The sequence below is a fragment of the Orcinus orca genome, chromosome 21 (genome assembly GCF_937001465.1).
Source record: "Orcinus orca chromosome 21, mOrcOrc1.1, whole genome shotgun sequence".
NCBI lineage: Eukaryota > Metazoa > Chordata > Mammalia > Artiodactyla > Delphinidae > Orcinus > Orcinus orca.
The window spans coordinates 12,443,663-12,468,012 of record NC_064579.1 but is presented as its reverse complement, the minus strand read 5'-3'; positions in this window follow the sequence as shown (position 1 = coordinate 12,468,012).

Below are 24,350 nucleotides of genomic sequence, written 5' to 3'. Positions count from 1 at the left end.
AATTATTTTCACATCTCCTGTCTCATGAGAGATACAATTTTTATTCCCCTTAAGCGGTCAAGAACACTGAGGCTCAGACCGATTAAGAGGTGCACCCAAATATACACTGTTAATTATGAAATTTAGGTCTTCTAAATTCTAGCTCAGAGTTCTTTCACCTGTGCCAAACTGTGTGCAGGTCTAACTTATGGTTCTTGTCCTCAAGCAGACTGGCTGGTAAGAGAAAATGAACAAGGAAATAAAGTGAAAACAAATATGCACCAGACTTTGTGGTTATGGTGAGAGTTTAAGAAGGAAAGAGCCAGGAAGGCTTCCTGGAGGAGGTTCTGCTGCTGAAACAGAAACCCCAATTTCAAAAAGCTTAAGCGAGCCAGAAGTTATTTCTCCCCCATGTGTCTAAGGGTCAGCATCCAGGGCTGATAGGTCACAGAGCCCGTAGGACAGCTCCAAGCTGTTGGGGATGGAGAGTCCTTCCCTCCTTGTGGCTCTGCCATCTTAGTGTACATCCATCCAGTCCAGAAAGCTCACACCCTGTGCACATCCCAGCCACAGAAAGAGCAAGGAAAGACCATGCCCTTCCCTTTAAGGAAATGATCCACAGCTCACACAAAGTTGCTCGTCAATGACCTTGCTCATTTGACTCAGCACCGCTACAAGCGAGACTGGGACATGTGGTCTTTGTTGTGGGCAGCCATGTCCCCAGGTAAACTCCTGTTACCGTGGAGGGGGAGAGAATGAAGGCTGGAGAACAACTAGCAGTCTCCACCATGAGTAGAGGATCCCCTGGGGCTTGGGGAATGGGTAGGCACGGGGACGGTGGTACAGGGCCAACAATGCAGGTGGGTAAAGGGGAAAAAAGAGGGCATCCTGAGCAGGCAGATCTGAGAGGTGCATTCTGGACACAAGGAGGAAATGAACCTGTCGGGAAAGGCAAGTGAAGTAGGAAGAGAAAATCAGATATGTTCACTGCAGTCAGACAGACAATGGACTTTGAAAGTCAAGCGGAGGGGTTTGGATTGGAGCTCCTGTAGGTTCTCAGGGAAACAGTGTTTAAGGACAACTTGTTGGTCAGGACCACACAGGATGAATTAGGTGGGTTACACTTGGGAGCCAAGGAGACCCATTAGGAGGCTCTTTCAACAATCTGTCCATAAGCTGATAAAAGACCCAAGGCAGAAGCTCTGCCTACAGAGAAGGGGTCGTGTGAGAGGGGTTTCACGAGAGAATAAGAGGGCTTGATCTCTGGGGGGTTGTGCAGGGAAGAGTCCCAGATGCCTGAGAAGCTTCTCTCTTGGGAGGTGGGCTCCCTCACATGTGCTGTTTGGGGCTCCTCAGGTACCCATTCATCCTTCCTGCTCGTACTTGGAGCACATGATGCCAAAACTACGTCCAGCAACAAATATTTGTTAAACAGCAGCTTCATGTGGACACAGAGCCTGGCACACAGTAAATGCTCAGTAAATATCTGTTGAATAAACGGCTGAATAAATAAATGAATACGTCAGCAAAATGTAGGCATAGATAGTAAAAACTTTAAATGGTGACGGAGGGTAATTAAACTTATCGTGGTGATAATCTCATAGTGTATATCAATGTCACTATGTTGTACAGCTGTAACTACTGTAACATTGTATGTCAATTATACTTCGACTTTTAAAAATGTAGGTACAGACCACATTGGGTACTGCACCCAGCAGAGGCCATGAAAATCTTCTGGGGAAAGTCACCTATCACGTGTTCAGGATTTTACATAGAAGAGATTTAGATGGAGTGCTTTCTGCAAACTGTCATAGCAATTTGTGACATTGTTGAGTGAAGTGGGAATATTAAAATATTCTCTTAGCCAAACTGTTTCTTCAGATCAAACTCACAGAAGAAAATACAGACACCAGCTACTCCTGGTTGTATATATTCTCTTCCTGGTTTCCTTTTTTTTAATAAGGGCCCAGATTTTCTGAACTAGCTAGATGTGGGTAGTTCCAGTTCAACCATTATTCCTGGTTCTTTCTTATATTCTCCAACCATTCCATGAATGAATCAAAGGGAGGTTGCCTTGACAACACTCACCTCTCTCTAATTAAGCACCCTGAACAGCCTCCAATGCTTCCTTGAGATAAAAGCTTCCAGAGCACCGGGATTCATGACCTCAGACAATGCACAGTAGCTGAGAGGCTAACCCGAACTGTGCCGCAGCAGAATAAAAGGCTATGAAATGCTTCCTTCCCATCACCCTGTGTTCCAGCTCCTGTAGCCCCTCACACTGGCCAGTAAGCATGAGATGCAGTCCCGCAAACAGAAACCACATTAAGAGGCTCTTTTCCAATGGGCCCATGGACTGTTTTTTACCAGGTAATGAAGACATTGTGTGATCATGTGATTAGAAGACATTGTGTGATTTCTGTGCCACTTCACCTGGGCAGTATCTTGTCGGACTGGGCAGAGAGCTGTTATATCACAAGTCTTGGATGTTCTGTTCTAGCCCAAGACAGAAGGCAAGGACTCCCATCAGAGCCACCTGTACGCCCCAAGCTTTGAATCCAAGATTACAACTAAAACACTAGGATAAAAAGCCTAGACCAAACCCCAATCTTACATTTCTTAGAAATCCACAAGATGAACCCAAATAAAACCTGTATATTTACTACAATAATTAAGCCAGAATAAACTGGATGAAAATATTCTCTGAACCAAACTAATAGTTTATCCCGTTCAAATATTCCAAAGACCTGAAAGATCGACCCATAGGATAAATATCGCCAGAATTTCCTAGAGTGGCAGAGCCTCTTGTCAGCAGCACTGAACTGGGGGTTGGGGGGTGTGAAAATGTTAAGACATTATTGTCATTATTATGACTGCATTTATTCTGCAATGAGTACGTCCCAGGCCCTGCAGTAAGCATTTCTCATGCATAATTTTGTTTAACCCTCATAACCAACTAGGTAGTTTTAGTATCTCCATATTATAGATGAGAAATGGTTGGACAGGAGGGGGAAGGGTGAGCTGTGACAGGGTGAGAGAGAGGCATGGACATATATACACTACCAAATGTAAAGTAGATAGCTAGTGGGAAGCAGCCGCATAGCACAGGGAGATCAGCTCGGTGCTTTGTGACCACCTAGAGGGGTGGGATAGGGAGGGTGGGAGGGAGGGAGATGCAAGAGGGAAGAGATATGGGAACATATGGATATGTATAACTGATTCACTTTGTTATAAAGCAGAAACTAACACACCATTGTAAAGCAATTATACTCCAATAAAGATGCTAAAAAAAAAAGAAAGAAAGAAAGAAGGATATGGTTGGAGAGCCTATGTTGATTTCTCCAGGTCCTATAGCCAGCCAGCCAGGGATGTGAACCCATGATTATCATTTTACCCTCACACCCATCCCCTCTCAGGTGAAAGGAAGAGGGAGACAGAGAGACAAGGAGAAGGAGGAAGAGGAGGAGGGGAGAGGGGAAGGGGAAGAAAAGGAAGGAAGAAGGATTAAAAGGAAGGAGGGGGACTTCCCTGGAGGTCCAGCAGTTAAGACTCCAAGTTTCCACTGCACAGGGCTTGGGTTCGATCCCTGTTCGGTGAACTAAGATCCTGCATGCCGCGTGGTGCGGCCATAAATAAATAAATAAATAAATAAAAGGAGGGATAGATGTAAAAATAAGGGTAGGATGGAATCGGGGCCAGACACCATCTTGAAATCTAAATTATTTATCTTAGTGAGACAATGATCTGGCTAATTCAGAAGCAAGAAGGATGTATCTGGCTCCTTATTGGCATGGGAGGTTTGGGAATGAAAATAAAAACCTGGGTATCAAAGACAGGCCTTATGGACCCAGATCTCCCATCCTAGCCTTTAGGATCCCATTGGGTTAAGGCTCACCAGGGATGCCACTTTGCCTCCTGAAATTCTAAGCTGAAGTCCATTTAATCCTCACTTTGAGAGGATTGTGGGAAAGGCACTGAACACTATGGTTCCCAGAGTGATCTTATACCTTTTAGATAGAAAACAGCACTAAGGCACAAGCCACAGAACATCGGTCCTGGACAACAGCAGCAGAGACCTCAAGTATGATATGTATATCAAAGGATTTTAATTCTCAGTTTAGGTCTGACTTATATAGAATGAAAAGATGAGGTACATGTGGGCTGATAGGAGGCTGGCGGGCAGGATGCATCTGCTTTTATACTTACAGCTTGTAAGACTCATTTTTCTGTTTTTGCAGATGGGTCTTACACTGGGAAAGTTCTAGCAGCTGTTAGAGGCTGGTGAACCAACACTGAAAGAATAATAATAATTTCAACACTGAAAGAATAATATCTGAACTTAGACCGATTCTCCCTTAGAAATATAGGTCTGGGTGTCTTACAAACTGGTTTGGCCTCATGGAACCCTCAGAAAAAAGCTAAAATTCTTCTTATCCCCCAGCTTACAAAAGAAGACCAAGGAAAGAGATTTAAGTTTTTTTAAGGTGAAATTAATGGAATAAATAACGTGTTTGAAAGTCCTGAGAGATGTGCAGCTGGAGGGGAGTCTGAGGTTGACTAAGCAATATGTCACAGAACGTCAAGTGCGCGCGCACACACACACACACACACAGAACCCAAGCTAATTATTAACTCCAGGAAAGTAGAAAAATTGTGCAGCAAGGGGAAGTAATCATACTTTACTACATGGCTGAGTTGCTCAGAGCATTAACATATTCATAAAATGAAGACAACTGCTATTATACCAGTCAAAACTACAATATAACCATATTGAAAGTACGGGATGTCCAGGAAAGTGTGTATCTGTGTCTATGTTTCTGTGTGTGTGTCTTGAGGGCAAATCACTTTGCAAAGTAAGAAGTCCTGATAAATTATGCAGCAAGATAAGCATATAAGATATATAAGATATAAGATAAGCATACGAGATAAGATATGGAAGCTAATACCCAAAAACATTCACTGAGAGAGTTGAAAATGGCTGCTTCTGGAGAATGGAATATTTGAGAAGAGTGTGGTTTGATGTTTTTCCTAACAAACCTTGGAGGATAATTTGACTTTTTAAACTATGTGCACTTATAACTTTGACGGAAGAAAAAACTAACTTTAAAAAATCATTCAGGGCTTCCCTGGTGGCGCAGTGGTTGAGAGTCCGCCGCCGATGCAGGGGACATGGGTTCGTGCCCTGGTCCGGGAAAATCCCACATGCCGTGGAGCGGCTGGGCCCATGAGCCATGGCCGCAGAGCCTGTGCATCTGGAGCCTGTGCTCTGCAACAGGAGAGGCTACAACAGTGAGAGGCCCGTGTACCGCAAAAAAAAAAAAAAAATCATTCACACATGATGGTGCTATACACAATTTAGAGCTCAAAACGTGTGAACTATTTTTCTTACCCAGGGGAATGTTAAACAGCTTTAAAATGGAACCAATAACAAGAGACTCCATGACTTCAACTGTGACAACCTCATGAGAAAGCTCTCGAAAGAGCCCAACTCTTCTGAGAGAACCTTCTCTCTGCCATGCCCCACAGGAGGCCCTGCAAACACAGCGGCTAACAAGCCAGACCCAGCTCTTTTCTTCACGGGGTTCAGGCTAGCGGAGAAGATGGAGGAGTTAAGAGTTACCTACATTTGATGCTACGCTGGGGAAAGGACCAGGCGTAAAAGAGGAAGGGTCCCTACTCAGACTTGCGGTCGGTCAAAGAAGGCTTCCCAGGGAAAGGGGGTCACTTTGGAGACCAAGCCCAGCAATTGCATCCACTTTTCTTTTTATCAAGGCTACACGACCACCTCTTAGGCAGGCACTTGTGACAAGATGTAAAACAGAAGGTGATTTGATCCTCAAAGAACGTCTCCCCCACTTAAGGAGTTTACCAAGTTCCAAGATCAAATGCCCTTACCAGGGACAAACTGGAGATGAGAAGAAAGTCCAAGAAAACCAACGTTCAAACAAGGAAACTCTGGACACAAAAGGTTCCCTGACCAGAAGAAACGTTCAAACAAGGAGACTCTGGACACGAAAGTTTCCCTGACGTTCAGAAGCACCACACAAACAAATCAGCCCATTCAGCACTGAATTGACATGATTTATTTCTCCAGGGATTTGCCCACTTCCAGCAGCATGGCCCTCATGTCACCATTTAGGAAAAGGTCAATGCATAAGTCCATCTGGCTGGTAAAATACCCCAGTGCATCGGATGTGAGCACCCAGGCCACATGCACTACAGCCCCCCTACTGCACTGCAAGTCGCAGGGACCAGCTTCCCAAGAAAAGGTCATCGGAGCTTTGGACAAACCAAGTTGCTCAGAAAACCTTGGTTATTCCCCATGAGTGCATTCATTGTGTAGTTGGTGGTTATCTAAATCCTCCAAAAATCACGGTCTGAGCAGAGAAGGAAGAGCTATAGAAGCAACTGGAAACTGTGGTCCAGTAACTGAGAGGTAATCCATGGTAGATCCATGGTAATTTGGGTAGTGGAGGTTGCCAATATTTTCCCAATTGCTTATAGGAGTTTGGCTCGATGAAAATGTACTAAAAACTCCTTTTTCTGATTTTTTTCCCAAGCACAATCTCTTTCTAAATGTCAGAAAGCTTTTTTCGATCTATACGCTTGCTTGCTCGCTTGTCTGTTTTTAACCAGAGACCAAAACTGATGGAAATATCTGTTTGATTCACTCCAGAGGATATTTTGGTGTTCAAATTAAATACTCTTCAAAAATATAAAGAACCAGTCTAGTTCTAACTAGTAGTTCAAAAAGCGGCTTGCTTTATTTTTAAAAATACACATTTGGTTCTTGGTTTCTAAGTTCAGTCTTTTTTCATGGAACTTGGGAGCTGAGCTCTGGGTTCGGTTTATTCTGGGTTTTGGCGCCCAGTTTGGTTTGAGTCCTGGCTGGCGCTGACGAGGCAGCTTGCTTAGCTTGGTTCCGCAAGTTCTTGGCAGTGGAGGGTGGGACAGCTGCTGTGCTTTTAAACTGGCTGTGGTTAGCCAAGGAGAAGCCCGACGGGGCCACAAAATGCTGGAACTGGAAGGGCCCTCTGTGGACAGGCAGCCCAATGCCTGCATGTAGAGGGGAGTTGACCACTTACAGGAAACTCACCCAAAGTGGCACCATGAACAGGGCAGAGTGGATGGCTGTCAGTTTGTCTTCCTGATTCCATGATGCCTCCCTGAGCTCTTTAGAAAACCCCTTCAGACGGCCATGCTTTAGGGGAGTAAAGGGGATTCGAACAGCAACATTTCAAAGTATTACTTTTCCATCTAGACCCTTGATGTGACGTTCTAGGGACCAAAGCGAAACATGGAGAAAGCTGTTCTCCAGCCCCTACTCCCCACTCCGCATTCCCCGAGCCTGTGTCAAGGCTCAGGCTGTGGGGAGGATCTCCCAGAACCACCACCACCACCCCCGCACCGCCCCCCGCCCCGAAGCCCCGGGCAGTGATTCAGGGAAGCAGTGGGTGGGCAGAGGAGCCAGCAGGTATTCAAAAAGACCTACGGTGCTCGCATAAGAATGAGCCTATAAATTCTACCCCCATCACCGTTGCCAAGGCAATGCAGGTGGGCCTGGAGCAGCCGCTCAGGCAAGTAAACCCCACCTCCTCCCTCCACACACATTTTCCTGGCTGCGCGTGCGTGGGGTTTCACCGAAGCTCGACTTCAGCTACTCCTCTTCCTGTATAAGGCAACTCATTTTAGCTAGATTCCAGCCAGGCGAAAATATTCAGAGGAATGTGGAAGGGCCCACAGTACGAGCTGCCCTGAGCCCTGACCTCCCCTTGGAGGTAAACCTGCCTCAAGCCTAGGTCCTCAGAAACTCCGAGATGCTAACAGTTCTAGGCGTGGACCGCAGCCTCTCCTCTGCTTCCATGCCCTCATTCAGGGTCACGCCTTCATCCCTTTGTTGCTCTTCCTCCAAACACGGGCCTGACAACCTACCCTCCAATCTGTGTCACCCACCGAAGTCGACGCAAAAAGCGTGGGGGCCATATCTGTTTTCCGACAAAGCACAGAGTGGCAACAATCATAAAGGAAAGGGAAAGCTAGCCATGTTATGACCGCCAGGAGTCCACTTCTGCCCTCAGCAGAGCCAAGTGTCAGGAAGAAACGGTTAAGCCACATTGTGACTCCTTTTCTGATGTTCTTTTCCCCGGTGGGTTCCATCACGTCGTTCCGATTGCCCTCCCCCATATAGCTGCACATAGAGATACCTTTTTTTTTCCCCCGGTACGCGGACCTCTCCCTGTTGTGGCCTCTCCCGTTGTGGAGCACAGGCTCCGGACGCGCAGGCTCAGCGGCCATGGCTCACGGGCCCAGCCGCTCCGCGGCATGTGGGATCTTCCCGGATCGGGGCACGAACCCGTGTCCCCCGCAACGGCAGGCGGACTCTCAAGCACTGCGCCACCAGGGAAGCCCCAGAGATACCTTTTTATTCCTATCACAGCTGCCGTTATGAAGGATGGCAGCCTCGCCATATGGCACCAGTCGCTCAGCTCCTTCAGGCAGCACCCAGCTCATGCTAATAGTATTTACCCCACACTCTGGCGGTCGAACTCTGCACCAAGAGCACCCCTTCCATTGGCCTGTGCCCCCAAGGGTAGTCCATTGAGAGCACACATACGGATGGAGGAGGAACTACAGCTTAACGGCTGGGGTCGGCCCGCTACACACTGGCCCAGACGGATAATTAAGGACTAAAATAGTACAGGAGAAAGGTCTCTTCTAAATGTGAACCTCATGTTATCATTAACCAGACTGTGGATGCCTAATTAATTGGTGATTGCATCAACCCACAGTGGTGGCAGAGTCAGTGATGTAATCTGATCTAGATACACTCTCCTTACCTGCTGCAGCACGGGAGAGGGTGAGCCTCGGCAAATGGGTACATGCACCAGACAGAGACAGACAGACAGACAGACAGACACAGAGAGAGAGAGAGAGAGAGAGAACAAAGTCTGGGGAGGGAGCCAAAGGTGAACACAGGTGCCAGCCAATCCTTCCCCCTTCTCACACCTTAGCTTTGTCCCTACAAAGAGCCCGGGGATCTTACTCCCACCCCCCTTCCTGTAACCTGAGTGCCGCCATTGGGTAAATCCAGGGAGTCTTCTTGTTCTTAAGCCTCTTCCTCTGAGGAATCAGGGACAGGTTGTATGTCCTGAAACCAATAGGGCCTGGGATGTCCCTATATCTGGTGGAAGCTCCCTGTTACATTAAGAAAGGGAATGAGCTAGAAGTCCCAGAAAGGTCCTAGGATCTAAGGACTCTGAATAAACTGTCCAAGTTTGAGTATTTGGATTTTTTTTTTTAGTATTGGTGGGATGCAGTTTAGAAACAATCCCAATAAAACGTCATTATCTAAGGTATGAGCAATAGACATATACAAGTTGATATATACAAATGAACTAAATCTCTGAATCAAATGCTTTATTTTTTTCAGGCAACATGGAGTTCTGTATAGTGTGTAGGGTTTGTGTCTCTAATGGGGACCATTGCCGGATCTGTCTGAACTGCCATGTCTTCAGCTCTAAAGTGGGCATGATACCACCACATCTTAACTGTGGGCAGATTAAGTAAGATGACGTGTGAAGCCTAGCACATCACAGGCTTTCACTAAACGTTACTCCTCTCCTCCTTACCTCCTCTCCCCCCTGAACTTGTCATATTGGTATCCACGCTCTTGCAGCCCTAGGAGCAGTGAAGAGACACAAAGAATAACAAAAACCTACTAAGCGCTATTCAGCTTGGCTAGTGTAGTGGGGGCCAACCTGGGAGACTAAAGTGTTACAGTCTGAGAAATAAGAGGCGCGCACACTAAATGAGACCTATTTGGACCCAGAGTTGCCACTTACAAATTTCCAAAAATAGGACTAATTGTTTTAGATGCATGGTCCTCCATTCTCCCCCCTTCCCCCCTCCCCGCAAAAAAAAAAAAATTGAAGCATAACATTTCTAGATGGAGTCTAAAATCTTTACAACCTATCTTAATGATTTTATGCATAGTCCCCTAAGTCCAGCAGATACTATTTTTTACAGATGTGAACGTCCGGCTCCAACTTTCAAAACTAGACTGCCACTTGGGGATTAAAACATGTAGGTTCCAGGCTCTTTGCGTAAGGACATTGTGAAATTAAGATGGTTCCATCTGGAGGGCCAGCCACCAAGGGGTGTCTCTGCCTGTGTGGTCTGTGAGCAGGATGGGAAGAGGAGGGGTCTCTGTCCAGTCTCCACCCACGGCCCCTGTAGAGTGCCAACACCAATAAAGCACACCGGAGACGGCCAGGCACCGGGATTCTCCAGCCTGCCCTTCCACGCCGCCTGACAACGCAGCTCCGCGCATCAGGCAACTGACTCCCATTCATGAAACTGTTAAGTATTCCCTCCATTCACTGAGAGACACGGAGCTGGGATGGCCACGGTGCAGCGGTGGATAAATCCCAGCTAACCCAAACCTTTCTTCTCTGAGCACAGAGGAACTTGGAATCCAGTGCTGGGGTCGTGTGTCGGAACGGCTTCGTTGCTAGGCAGAAAGATACCCAGCCTCCATAGAGAGAGGATATACATGAATGCGTGGGGAGGTGTGTTTCTCCCCGGACCTCTCCCTTCTTCGCCTGCCATCTCTAAGCACCACAGTCAGTGACACAGCAGGCTTCCATGACAGCCCCTCCTCTCCAAGGCATCTAGAGGCTTAGACCACGAAATCTGTTCTGTAAACAACCCAATCTCACAAGGGTGAGTTTTATTTTTTTACATGCCCCCCACTCAGAAATCCACAACTGTACAATATTTGCTGACACTTCCAGCATGGAGACAGTCAGCAGTGGCAGGGCAGTTCCCACATTTGAGCCATCAATTTAGAAAGCTTATGAGGTTAAAATGTTCCTTAATGAGGCACAACTCTGCAGGGACCAGTTCTGTATCACAACGAGATTAATATGCATATTAAAATGTGTGAATAATCTTTGCATACTGTAATAACCATCCATAAGGCTCTAGGCATAAGGAAATATGTATTTTAGTACTAGATCAATGGGAAAAATCAGAAGTAAAGATTCAGTTCACACACGAAGAAACTATTTAATTCACTGGGAAATAGGTAAAACATCAAGGCTGCAAATGGTCCGTTAAAGCCTTAGAAAAAGCATCTGCGATAATGTGTTGAATGCAAGAACTCATCATGACTCCAAAACAAGAAAGACTATTCTTATAGATCAAGAAGGGAAGGAGTAAGAATTACATCAGCAATGTATTTTGCCCCCAGGTCACAAAATTCTGGGTTTATAGGGAAGTATTCAGCCTGCAGTAACGGTCAGTAAAAAGGACCAGATTTACACCACAGAAACTTGTAAAGATAAAGGGGGACAAAGCAGCAGGACTGGGGTGAAGCTCATAAATAAACTTGTCCAGAAGCAGAAATCCAAGGTTTCCTGCTCTTTAATAGCATAAGCTCAGATACGATAAAGCAAATTTATGGATGAAGCAAAATAAGTTATTGGCTCAAACTAAGACTTTTGTTATAGTCATTCAGGAAAGAGCAAAACCCACTACAAACAACCTTCTACCATTGGCAGAGGCTGTACGGGCCGGTAAAATAATTGAACCTGTCCTTCGGGGCTCAGCAGCAGCAGGTAGAGGCAGCGATGCAGCTGAGAATGCACTTCAGGGCTTGGGCTTCAGGTGGGTGATAATAAATGGATTAAGACAATGAAGTTTTATAAGTACAAACCTAAGAATGTACCTCTTAATGGTGTCTGTGAAATATGCTGGAATAGGGCCAGAATAATAAAACAAATTCTGGCCAACATATCATCAGACATCTGGTTGGTTGAGAAAACTCACAGAGGCAGGAAGCCCACCTGCACAGCCATCCTAGCCCTATCCACTCTCACAGTCATGAAGCAAGCATCACTGTGAACCCAAGCACAGTGCCAGATACTCAAGATACAAAGGTGAGAAGTTTCTTAAGTTGCTCACCGTTCACTACAAAAAGTCCCCCAAAAATATCCAGGCAGGATGAGTCTAAGAGGCTGCAAGGGAAAGTGGGGCTGGGAATGACTTCTATAGAGGTTGGAAAGCTTCCTCGCAGCTAGGATAGTCATGTGATCAAACTACGCCCCTTAAGACAGAAACAGGAGTCTAGTTTTATTTGAGGGGGAGGGGTGAGCTTGGGGGCATATTGGAAAGTATTTTGTCATATAAAGGAAAAGACTCAACTGCTACAACCCTTCCTACATTCACTCTATTTTTTTGTCATATATGGAGACATGAGCTGCAGCAGCTATTTTGCAACCATGAGAGAAAGACCAAGAGATTCGCAGAAATAATTCTGACATCACCTAATGGCTAAACCAACACCAGCACCTGCCACCTCCTGATGTCTTGTTGAATAGAAAAATCCACCCGATGTGTTTAGACCACTGCGGCTAGTTCAGCCAAATGCATTCCTAACTGATACATCTTCAAAGCATCTATCTTGTGCTGGAATTCCACTAATCAACGTGTACATCGATCCCTTATCGCTAATGAAGTCCAAACTCCCTTGAGATCCTTGTTATTTGAGATCCTTGTTAGTCTGACTTCTCCCTTCCTTTCAGCCTTCTGCGCCCGGTATGAGACCCTGTGGTCTCATCAGGATGGCCTCTGCTCTCTTGCCCCAACTCACAAACCAACCTTCCCCCCACTGCCATCTCCCTTGGAGTGCCACACAGTGAGGTACTCCTCTGTTTCCATCTGGCCTCCCCAAGTCTGAGAGCTTTCTCAGAGCCAAGACTAGAGCACATGCTTACTTTTCCAGATCTCCCATGGTAACCAGTATACTGCTGGACCCATCACGGGAGACCACACCAGGATATCCAAGAGGAGCAGGGCTTAACTAGGTCCACCCCAACTCCCTTGTTTGATTGGACGGCTGAGACCCAAAGAGGTAAAGGCACTCACTCAGGGTTACACACTGAAGTATTAATAGACCCCGAACAAGAGCACCAGGACGCTGGCTCCTCAATGAGCACGTTTTCTGCCATACCTCACTGTCTAAAAGAAAAGTGCCTATTAGAAGCACAAAAAGTAACAAAGCTGGTGATGACTATAATGGATGAGTACGTCTTTTCAGAGGGTATGAAAAAGAGAGCTGAGTAGAGGCCGACGTGAAGACGCTTCTTCAGTATGTAATTAACTGCCGACTTCTTTGTATTGTTCCAGTGATAAACTCAGCCATGATCTGCAGAACAACCTTGCCCGCGGGGACAAGAAAAACGGTGCCAGGCTCCTGGGAAGATTGCTCACGGGGTGGGGGGGGTCCCAGGCCGACTCTGAGTCAGCCGGGACGTTCCTCACTTGCACGCCTTTATGATGATGAGACCTAACCGGCGACGTCTTACCACAGGCAGCTGTCAGTTTAGGCAGAGATGCTGAGCACGCAGCCCTTGGGTGTCCCACGTGCCCAGACCTTACAGCAGAGGAAAGACGCTCAGAACCTGAAGTGCGCCTCAACACCGATCCTCTTTCTAACCAGCCTATGAAAGCGCTCTCAGCTGTTTTGAGGAAAGAAGCTCGGGACACTTTGGACGCCTGTGATCCCCAGAACGACTTAACTGGAGGCCACGGAGGAGATGGAAGATTCACAGTCACAAAACCTTACACTTTTGAGCCATCAGGAGCCCTGGAGGTGACCTACTCCAATCTCTTTATTTTAAAGATGAGGAAACTGGGGCCCAGAGAGAGAAGGTGACTGGCCTGGGGTCACACAGCCTGGGGGTGGCAGACCCATTGGATGCTCTGCTCTCTGCTGCTCCCTGAACACACACACATACCCTCACAGCCCTCAGGCCTGGGCTTTTTGTGCCCAGGGTGTCGAATATCTCAGAGCCCCTTGAAGTATCCCGCTGCTCACCAGAAAGATAAGCTAATTCCTAACTGGAGATGGGTTGAGGCCACTGTTTTCCTCCTTTATTAATCAGTAAGTGGACACGGGCCTCACTTTCCTGAAATGTCATCTAAAAAGCAGTTTCCCAGATGGTGAGTGAAGAACTTGGCAACACTGGCAACCCCTTTTGTTTAAACACAGAAGGAGGACAGACAGACCGACGGCAGGGGAGAACTACCCAAACTGACGCCATTTGCCTCAGTATCCAATATGAGGTCTTAAAAAACTCTGAAGGGAAGCGGAAACTAAGAACCAGAGATATTAATACCTTTCCAGAGCCAGATAACTAAATAGTGACAAGCCAGTATTAATAGAGAAAGAAAACTTGGACAAGTATGACACACCAAATTCTTAAAAGGCCATGGAACACTTATGAAAGGTACATATCATTAGAAATGTTTAATTAAAGTTCAAACTGCTATGACCTGTCTGGCGTTCCTGCCCTATCATTTTCTCAAACCTATGCTGGGACCCCTGAGACCACACCTTACATCAGGGCTTCACGGGCATGTGACTGGTGCAGTTGTCCAAGTCCCTGGGCTTGCGGCTTAAGGCTCGAAGGTCACCGTCTTGAAATTCTTAATTTTGTCTTTAATTTCTGTTGCGTAATTGAAGTTCGACGGGAGAGTGGAGCACGCGTGGGCACCTTGGAGCCTGATACACTGGTCCGTCTTCCCGCCAGCTCCCAGGGTGGGTCTCAGCTGCTTCCAGGTCCTGGTGCCCTGACTCCACCCACCCTTACCCACACCCCGCCCCGCCCCGCTGTCTGCCTAGGCTTAGCAACCAAGGCACTTAGGCTGGCGGACAGCAGTGTCATCTCTCTCTGCTCCCGGAATGGGGGCAGGGTGCACAAGCGGGGACACTGGGAGGCTCAGGGCTGTGTCGTAAGGCAGAGCATGGTGGCAGCTGTCCCCATCCTGGCCGCAGACAACCTGGCAGGCGTCCACGCCTACCTCCGCTCCAGGTGCCAAACACTTCCCAGCACGGAGGTTGCAATCCCTTTGGGGACACCAGTCCTCAGTGAGCTGGGGCTTTGCGCCTGAAAGGAAGAGGAGATTGGCTCCCATGACCCTGCGGCGGCCAGTGGGAGAAGATCCTGGAAGCTGGTTGGCCACACTGCCGAGTAACAGGGTCCCCAGGCACTCGGGAGAGTTTATACTGACCTTGCAAGCAAGTACCCTCATGCCCAAGGGAGTGCAATATTAAATGGCAGATTAAAAAACCGGCATAATAGAGAAAGACAGTAGCTGTGTGACCTTGGGCTAACTTACTTTATTAACAACTTGCCTTTTCTTTGAGTGTCCACCTGTAAAATGGGAATAACTGTACATACCTCTCCTTTCTGAAATCATCCGGCACTCAATAATTCTGTGTCATATTTCAATTACAAACATCCTGGCATGAGGCCAAAAGTGTGGATTTTGGAATCTAGCAGTTCTGCATCAGAATTCCAGACCTGCCACTCACAGTGTTACTTTCAGAGAGGTAATATGTTCAAAGAGAGCCTAGGTTTTGTCATGCAAAGGCAGGCTGATGCTATCCTAAAACCCAGAGCTGTTCCAAGTATTGAGAGAGAGACAGAGAGATTTTATAAAGTGTGTGGAATGTAGTCAGTAACCCAACAAATGTTAACTTCCTTCCATAATACACACACACACACACACACACACACACACACGGCTTTAATCAGAAATGGAAAGTGAAATGTTGACTAATCCTAATTCTTTTCTTTTCAATTGCTAGGATATGAAAGCCAAACATACTTGTGGAAACTCAAGATGATTTTTCGTACTCACAGACAAAAGTGACTTTAAGGAAACAAAATAGCAAACAGAAAAGTCAAAGACTCACTTTGACAATGGATGTGAAAACATCTCCTTAAATGATGATCTTGGTCATTGTGGTTTCCCTGCCTTCAGACAGTGGCTGCACCGGCTGGCGGGGGATGGGGCGCTTCAGTCTGCACCATACCCTCCAAGCCCTGCTGCCCTCACCAACACCAGTGCCAACAGCCTCACCAGAATCCCCCATGCAAACATCGCTGGGCTCCAACCACCAGATCCCTCCCTTCAGCACATTTGCATCTCTCTCTCCTCTCTCAGGAGATGAAATGTTGACTCACTATATATGTTTTTAATAAAGGCAAATTTAAGCTTTAATTTGTATTTTAAAATAAGTTCTCCTAGGACATGGACCACTAGGGAATTAGTTACAAATGGCTCTTAGTGATACATATTTAATGAACATTTAACCAAAGAAAATTGCTGGTACGCATGATTTCTTTTTTTTTTTGTAACTGCTGGGTACCATAAATCCAACCTGTCATTTCTTTTTAACTACATTTGCCACAAAGGCACTTATTTTACAGTGACATAAGCACTGCTGTTTCACCTGATGATTAATAAAGTAATTAGCATCGGTTCTAATATCCTCAGCAAAGAGGCCAAGCTTTAGCTATTTCTGTTGCACTGAGAGGTTTTCTGTTTTCTAATGCGAGCTGGCATGCATGAAAGGCTGCATACTGGGGCCTGTGGAACGCATTTTCTAATGTACATCATGGAGATCAGTTGATAAATTACGTCAGGCTGGGTTAGTCACCATACAGAAAATATCATTAGAGAGAAAAGAGAAATGGGAGGATGTGGGCAGGGGTAATTTGTTTTTCATGGTTGATTTATGTTATAGAACTATCCTTCTAAGTCAATTACCAAGAGGCAAAATGCTGGGGAAATATAAAAACTCTAGAAAAGAAGAGGCTATTTCAGAGATACATGGTAAACAGACAACAATGACAACTCTTTTGAAACCAGGATCCCGTGGAGTCAGCTGGAAATCATATTTCTGACTATATATAGCCTCCTTGGGGCCCCACCAAGTGCAGAATTGGGCCCTGGGCTCTGTCACATCCCTCCTTCCAAAATGTGTTTCCCTGGCGCGTAACTGAGGACACGTCAGGGGGGCAGGGCACAAGTGTGGGCTGGGAAGAGGGACACGGTCATCCAAGGCGTCTCAGGGTTGTTTGCTCTTGGAAACTTCGGGATGCTGAACTCAGGCACCAGGGAACCTCGTGTCAACCAGGGCCCTTTGCGGTTACAAAAATAAAAAATTGCATCAATTCATGGGCATTGCTGAAAACAGACCCTCTCTGTTTTTAAGTCTTGCCTTGGAAATCTATTAGGGAAATTCGATTCTTGGGACAGGATATAAATTTTCTTACCAGCCCTGTAATCATTGACTTCACTGCCCTTCCATCATTCATTCATTCATTCAATAAGCACTTAGGCTGTGTCAGGCTCGGGCTTGGCCCTGGGGAGACAATGATTCTTGTTTAGGGAGCCCACCGAGTATTGTATAATAGATACTAGCGTGGGCTCTGGATCCAGGTGTCACTGCTTACTAGCTAAGTGACTTCAGATAAGTTAACTTGCCCAAGCCAGGTCTACAATGGGGGTCACAACTGTACCTACCTTACAGGGTTGTTGTGAGGATTAAATGAGGTAATACCTGTGAGAGAGCTGAAGACAGGGTCCTGCTCATCGTGACTGTTCAATAAATAGAAACGCTCACTCCTACTAAGACAGTGCCACGGACTCAGGACTATGCAGGAATGTACTTGGAGCTGCTTCTCCAGTGCTGGGAATAAATGTATAGAGAGCCATCTGAGCTCTCTCCTTGGGATCTCCTTGGGGTCTCCCTGGGATCCACAGTGCTATCTGCAAAGTTTCTCAGATCAGAGAAAATCAGCAATTGATAGAGATTGCACAAAGCACCTCATACTGATCAGCCCAGGGCTCATCGAGCAAACTGCCCACCCCAGACAAACGCCGTCAGGGACACTGGATGCTCTTCTTCCTCTCTTTCCTCCTCCCTCCCCCTTCCCCTCTCTTTGGCATACCCTCAGACCCCCTTCCACCTCCCCTAAGAGAAGGAGAGTGCCTTTATGGTTCTGAATAATCCCCATCATCCCTCAGGAGACCAGGCACAGTGAACCAAGAGTCAGCTGCTCAAAAGAGAGGTGAGTGTAATTCACGGACTCGGATTCCTCAGGGCTGGGAGGAGCCTCAGAGGCTCTTCTGTTGGACGCTCTCATTCCCACTCTCCGATGGAGCTGAAGCGGCCTGTCCTGCTGCCAGGTGTCGGGAGTGGAGGTGGGATGACCGCCCGGCCTCTCTTCTCTGAGGCACGGCGATGAGAGTGAGAAATCACCCCCCGTCCCCGCTGCATCAGTAACCCCTTAGCTCTGCCCTTCCTGGTGCTCAGGACGCTCCACTGGGATGTTTTGGATCGGTTCCTTCATCCGACAGGGGATGTGACAAGGACTGGCACCACAGAGAAGCTTTTGGATGTAGGGGAACTGGTCTTTGCCTTCTTTTTTTCCAAAGGGACTACAGCCAACCCAAACCCACCCCGACTGTGTCCTCGGCCGCCTCTCACTCGCTAGTTTCTAAAGTGGTGTCTGTTCACGAGAGGCGCCTGATCAAAGCGAGAGTTGGTGGCAGTACCAGGAGGGGTGAGACTCAGGGAGGAGGCCCTGAGGGCTGCCAGAAGCCCGGGGCTGGGGATGGGCTGGACACCTGGACCCCAGATGCCTGTGCTAGCCTGCTGCCTTGGTCTGACATGGAATCGTGAAGCAGAGAGGCTGGCTTAGTCTCAGGCCAGCCCCAGTCCAGTGTCCACACAGCCCGGTGTCCACACAGCCCAGGGCCCACTCAGCCCGGTGTCCACACAGCCTGGTGTCCACACAGCCCAGGGCCCACTCAGCCCGGTGTCCACACAGCCCGGGGCCCTCTCAGCCCTGGGTCTACACAGCCCGGGGCCCACTCAGCCCGGTGTCCACACAGTCTGGTGTCCACACAGCCCGGGGCCCACTCAGCCCTGGGTCTACACAGCCCGGTGTCCACACAGCCTGGTGTCCACACAGCCCAGTGTCCACACAGCCCAGGGCCCTCTCAGCCCGGTGTCCACACAGCCCAGTGTCCACACAGCCTGGTGTCTCAGTTATCTCAGCCCAGTGTCCACACAGTCACTTGAACTGCTCAAAGAGGTTCTCAGCTTCTGTGCACGAGAGTCTATTTCAGCCCAGCCCATAAACTCCCAGCCCGACGCTTTTGTTCATCACTGCGTTTTGGCGAGAGAGGCCAGAAGGAATTCCCACAGTCACTGAGGAGCAGAGGGAGGTTTCCTGAATGAGGGACATGACTAAATGCTTTCCCCACCTGCCAGTTCCCCTGTTTCCACCTCCATGCCTGTTTCAGGACACAGAGGACATAATCCTGTCACCCAAAGCAAGACAGAAATTTCACATTAAGCTTGAAACAAGTACACGATTCTGATCCGCAAGTCACTCTCGACATTTACAGGCCAGCCAACCTTCCACACTGCCTGCCCCCAGCACCTCTGGAGTGTGCGCCCCAAGAAACGTAGAGGTTTATCCCCATAGATACTCGCTGCTTCACAACACACACACACACACACCACACACACACTACACACAGAAATACACCACACACGTATACCACACGTAGACTACACACACACCACACATACACACCACACATAAACACGCCACACATGTATTCCACACATACATGCTATTCGCGCCTGCACACACACACACTTAGGAAAGCCCTTCTTCTCATTCTCCTTTGAGATCCCAGTCACATGATCAGCGCCCCTCAGAAGCCCTCCCTCTCCTGTCCCCAGGCTGCAGTGAGTCTCTTTCTCATCTCTGCTCCCACAGCACTTCCTTTACACCTACACTTGCTGCCTTCACTAGAGTTATCTGGCCTGGTTTGTAAACTCCCTGAGCCCTGAGACTTTTGTCTTTTTCACGCTTATATCCCTTGCGGGCCTTGCAGAGAAACCTGCATAATTCTACACACAGTAAACGTTTGTCCAGTTAGAAACTACAGACAATGTCTCCCCAAGGAATCCTGGATATAACCCCCCTGGATAAATGATGCCAATTTAAGATATGGGGGTGTATGAGTTTGCTAGGGCTGCCAAAACAAAGTAGCATAGAATTGGTGATTTGAACAACAGAAATTTATTTTCTCACAATTCTAGAGGTTGGAAGTTTGAGATCAAGGTGCCTGCAGGGTTGGTTTCTTCTGAGGCCTCTCTCCTTGGCTTGTAGATAGCCGTCTTCTCCCTGTGTCTTCACATGGTCTTCCTTTGTATTAATCTGTGTCATAATAAGGACACGAGTCATCTTGGATTAGGGCCCATCCTAATGACCTCATTTTGACTTAATGACCTCAGTAAAGACCCTGTCTCCAAATACAGTCCCATTCTGAGGCACTGGGTGTTAGGACTTCAACATATGTATCTGGGGGCAAGGGGGACACAATTTGGTCCACAACAGGAGGCAAATTAGCAGCACTTCACAGCTCCTGTGACGCACTACTAGGCTCAGCCATTGCTGCTACCCAAGAGCCACCCCACGGCCTCCACCTGAGCTTCTCAGAGTGAGACTTCCCAACCCGTGAGAGCGGTTCTTGTCTGACTTTAACGTGTAAGCACGTTTTTCAGTCTCCAGAGCAGCGTTTATCCTGTGGGGAGTGTGAATTCTGTGGTGGAAAGCTCAGGACGAGGCTCGCCCATGCTGAGTGTGAGATGATTGTGGCAGACATGCTTAGTCCTGTTTCTGCCTCCATTTTCACTCCTGCCACCTGCCTTCATTTGCTCAAATCCGAATGTATGTCAATTGGTCAAATTTCATGCATCTTTATAAATTACCTGTACTCCTTTCTGCATTAAAAAGACTGTCAGGGCTTCCCTGGTGGTGCAGTGGCTGCGAGTCCGCCTGCCGATGCAGGGGTCACGGGTTCATGTCCCGGTCCTGGAAGATCCCACATGCTGCAGAGCGGCTGGGGCCGTGGGCCATGGCCACTGAGCCTGCGCATCCAGAGCTCCGCAACAGGAGAGGCCACAACAATGAGAGGCCCACGTACCGCAAAAAAAAAAATAATAATAATAATAAAATAAAAAGACTGTCAATTGAGCTGTTCTATCTGTCGTCAGCTGGCACACCATCTCGTCCTCCTGAGAATGGCAACAGTACTCTCCAAGATCCCTCTCTCTGGACGGTTCTGGGTTCACTTTCCATCGAGAGGAACTCTCATGAGATTTGGGAGCCATCCCTCTGCAGAAACAGTTACAGGCAGACGTGTGGAGAGACAAGAGATTTCCCACAGGTTCCTGGTAAATTCTTCACCAGTGCAGACTGAGACACCTGCTGGGAGCTTCTTGGAGAGTCTCACGCATCCCAGGCAAGCCTCCGAGAGCCAGCTTGGGGCCTCAGGCTGGCATCCTCCGTGTCAACGCCTTTAACTTTCCGGGGCAGCTCTCCCAAATCTTTGGTACCAATTTCTCTGACCTCCACCACCTAAATCTTCCAATTTATGAGCAAGATTCCAAATCTATTTTAAACCCTTTATCTCCAGAACGTATAGAGTTGCTTCTGTTTTTCTAACTAACTCCTGTCTGGTACATATATGTATATACTAAAAAGAAGCCATCATACCCTCGTGCATTGCTGGTGGGAATGTAAAATGGTGCCACTACTGTGGAAAATGGTTTGGCAGTTCCTCAAAAAGTTAAACAAAGAATTACCATATGATCCAGGAACTCTGCTTCTAGATATATACCACAAAGAACCGAAAACAGACACTTGTACACTGAAGTTCACTGCAGCATTATCCACAATGGCCAAAAAGTGGAAACAACTCAGATGTCCATCATAGATGAATGGGCAAACAAAATGTTGTATATACACACAGTGGAATATTATTCAGTCATAAAAAGGAAAGCAGTTCTGATACATACTACAATACGGGTGAACCTCTAAAACATCACGCTCTGTGAAATAAGCCAGCCACAAAATGACAGCTATTATGTGATCCCACTTGTAAGAAACATCGAGAATAGACGAACTCAGAGAGACAAGAAGTAGGTTACATTTCACCAGGGGCTGGAGAGGAGAGGAAATGGGGTGTTTTGTTTAATGAGTACAGAATTTCTATTTGGAATGATAAAGAAGCTCTGGAAAGAGATTATGGTGACAGTTGCACAACACTGTGAATGTACTTAATGCCACTGAATTGTACACTTAAAATGGTTCAATTTTATGATACGTTTATTTTACCACAATAATACATCTGTTTTAAAAAGCCATCATGACAGCAGACTTCCAGACGTGGCCTGTGTGTAACCAACCCAGTTTATCACACGTGATCAATATATACAGACTGAGACACACACTACGTATTGATTATCAAGTACATGTCTCTAGAGAGGAAGAGAGAATCCCATTTTATCTAGCTTTGAGGAAAAAGCCAACTGAGGTTTTACAGTTTGGATTCTTCCATCCTAGGCAAAAAGTCCAACCAATGCCCTGTCCAAGCTTACCTCGCCTGACTGATTCAAAAATGCTTTCTCCCCCAGCTCGCTGAGACACTTGTTCTCCTCAGCACACCTTCTTGTAGCTCCCCCTACACACACACCATGCACTTGTTTCTAACCAGTTTCAATCCCTAGTCCAGCATGAGTGGCTTCCTTTTGGTCTCTGGGTTTATAAGATTAAAACCCTTTTCATTACTAGTACTCAGCCTCCCATATACACATTTACCTCCCTCTTTAACTACTATGCTCTCATGTCTAATGCTCTCATTGGCCTAGACATAAAGGGATCTCCACAGTTTACCAATGAACCATTTGCATGTGTGTGTGTGTCTGCGTGTGCACGCACGCTCACCTCAGCCCACACAATTCATCATTCTAATGAAAGCAAACCTACTATCCTTCCAGATCCCATTCACTATATCCCATTGCTCAAGACCCTTGTCCAGTACAACCTGGTTTCAAAGCTATAGAGTTTGCATAGAGCCAGTCAGTGTTTGAGATCATAATCCTTTAAGGGAAGTAGTTCCCTTATGTGTATAAATGAATTTCTATCCTTTTGTTTCAGTTTCAGTACAGATGACCATATATTTGCTTCTTTTAAAACTAAAACCTATGGGAGTTCCCTGGTGGCCTGGTGGTTAGGATCAGGGTTTAATCCCTGATCAGGGGACTGAGATCCCGCAAGCCACACAGCATGTGCCCCCCCACAAAAAAAGTAAAAATAAACCCTAATTACCTGGCTAAGTCCTTATTTGCATTTGGGGTGCTATGAAAACCACCCTGAGGATCAGAGGGTCTTGGTTTTCTTAACTTTCTGATGACCTGCTTTGTGAACTTGAAAATGTTCCTTCACTAAGCCTGAGTTTTTCCATGTTAAAAAATGGGGGAAGAACTTGAATTGGTGAATTATCAGGTTCCTTCCAGTTCTGGGAGCTTTTCATTTGGTCAAAGCAAATCCCAGGTTGCCCCTGATGTAAGCCGCTCTGTTTTAGTTGCTTCACAGGCTCAAGAAGCATTCTCAAGGCAACAACCAGGAGAAGACCCCAGGTTGGAGACCCCGGGAATGGGAGACCCAGACACAGAGAAGTTCAATGCCCTCACGTGAGTCCCCAGGCTGAGGATCAGATGCCACAGCTCCTCCCAGAGATCACCCTACCTTTCTGTCTGACCAGCAGGTTGGGTCACCTCGAAAAAGCTTTAGCTTTAAAAGCATGTAGGCTGTGATCATAATTTTATGATGGGCATCTTGTGATTTTGTATACAGAATTCATGATTTATGAAAGAGCCTAATTACAGGATCCTCCATAGAGACATACGCTGGTGGAAACACCGTCTCGCGGCATAATTGCCTAACAAGTAGATACCCAAGGAGCTGGAGAAGAGCACATGCTGCACAGACCTCAGCTGGAGCAGATGCCTTCTCTCATCCTCCCCCTAATGGCAAGGACCCTGGCCCAGCCAGCCTCTCTGTTCAGTTACCTCCCAAAATTCCATGTTCAAAATTCTACTTTTCTCCTAGGAGAAGATATATAATCTACTTTCGCTTCTCCCTAAGGCACATCCCTGGCCTGTATATAGGTTAAGTCATCTGTGTTCCCATACACCCAGCTGCCCCGATCCTAAACCTGGCGCTATTAAAATATAGGGCATCTGGGGCTGAGCTCTCTAGGGCTGCACTACATCCTGGATTTCCACCCACTTTGCCCACCCCAGCCTGCTGACACATTGCAAAAGAAACGGGATACTGTGTAACAGAATTGTCCCCATTGACACATCTTCAAGATTGTAATTTGCAAGATCTTAGAGACCCTTCTTCCCAGCCAAGCCAGGGGAGCAATCACAAGGTCCACACTGGTTGGACCCTGGAGCTGGACTTTTAGGCTCAGTTTCCACCCCTGCATTGTGGAAATAGGCTGGCTGCTCTGGACCTCAGTGCCCTCATCTGTAAGACAAGATAAGACAGAACCATCTCCATGGACCCTCCATCAGGTGAGAATAGATCTGGCTGCTGAAACAGACACAAGACAACAATGCTCAAGCATTGTCTCCCACAAGA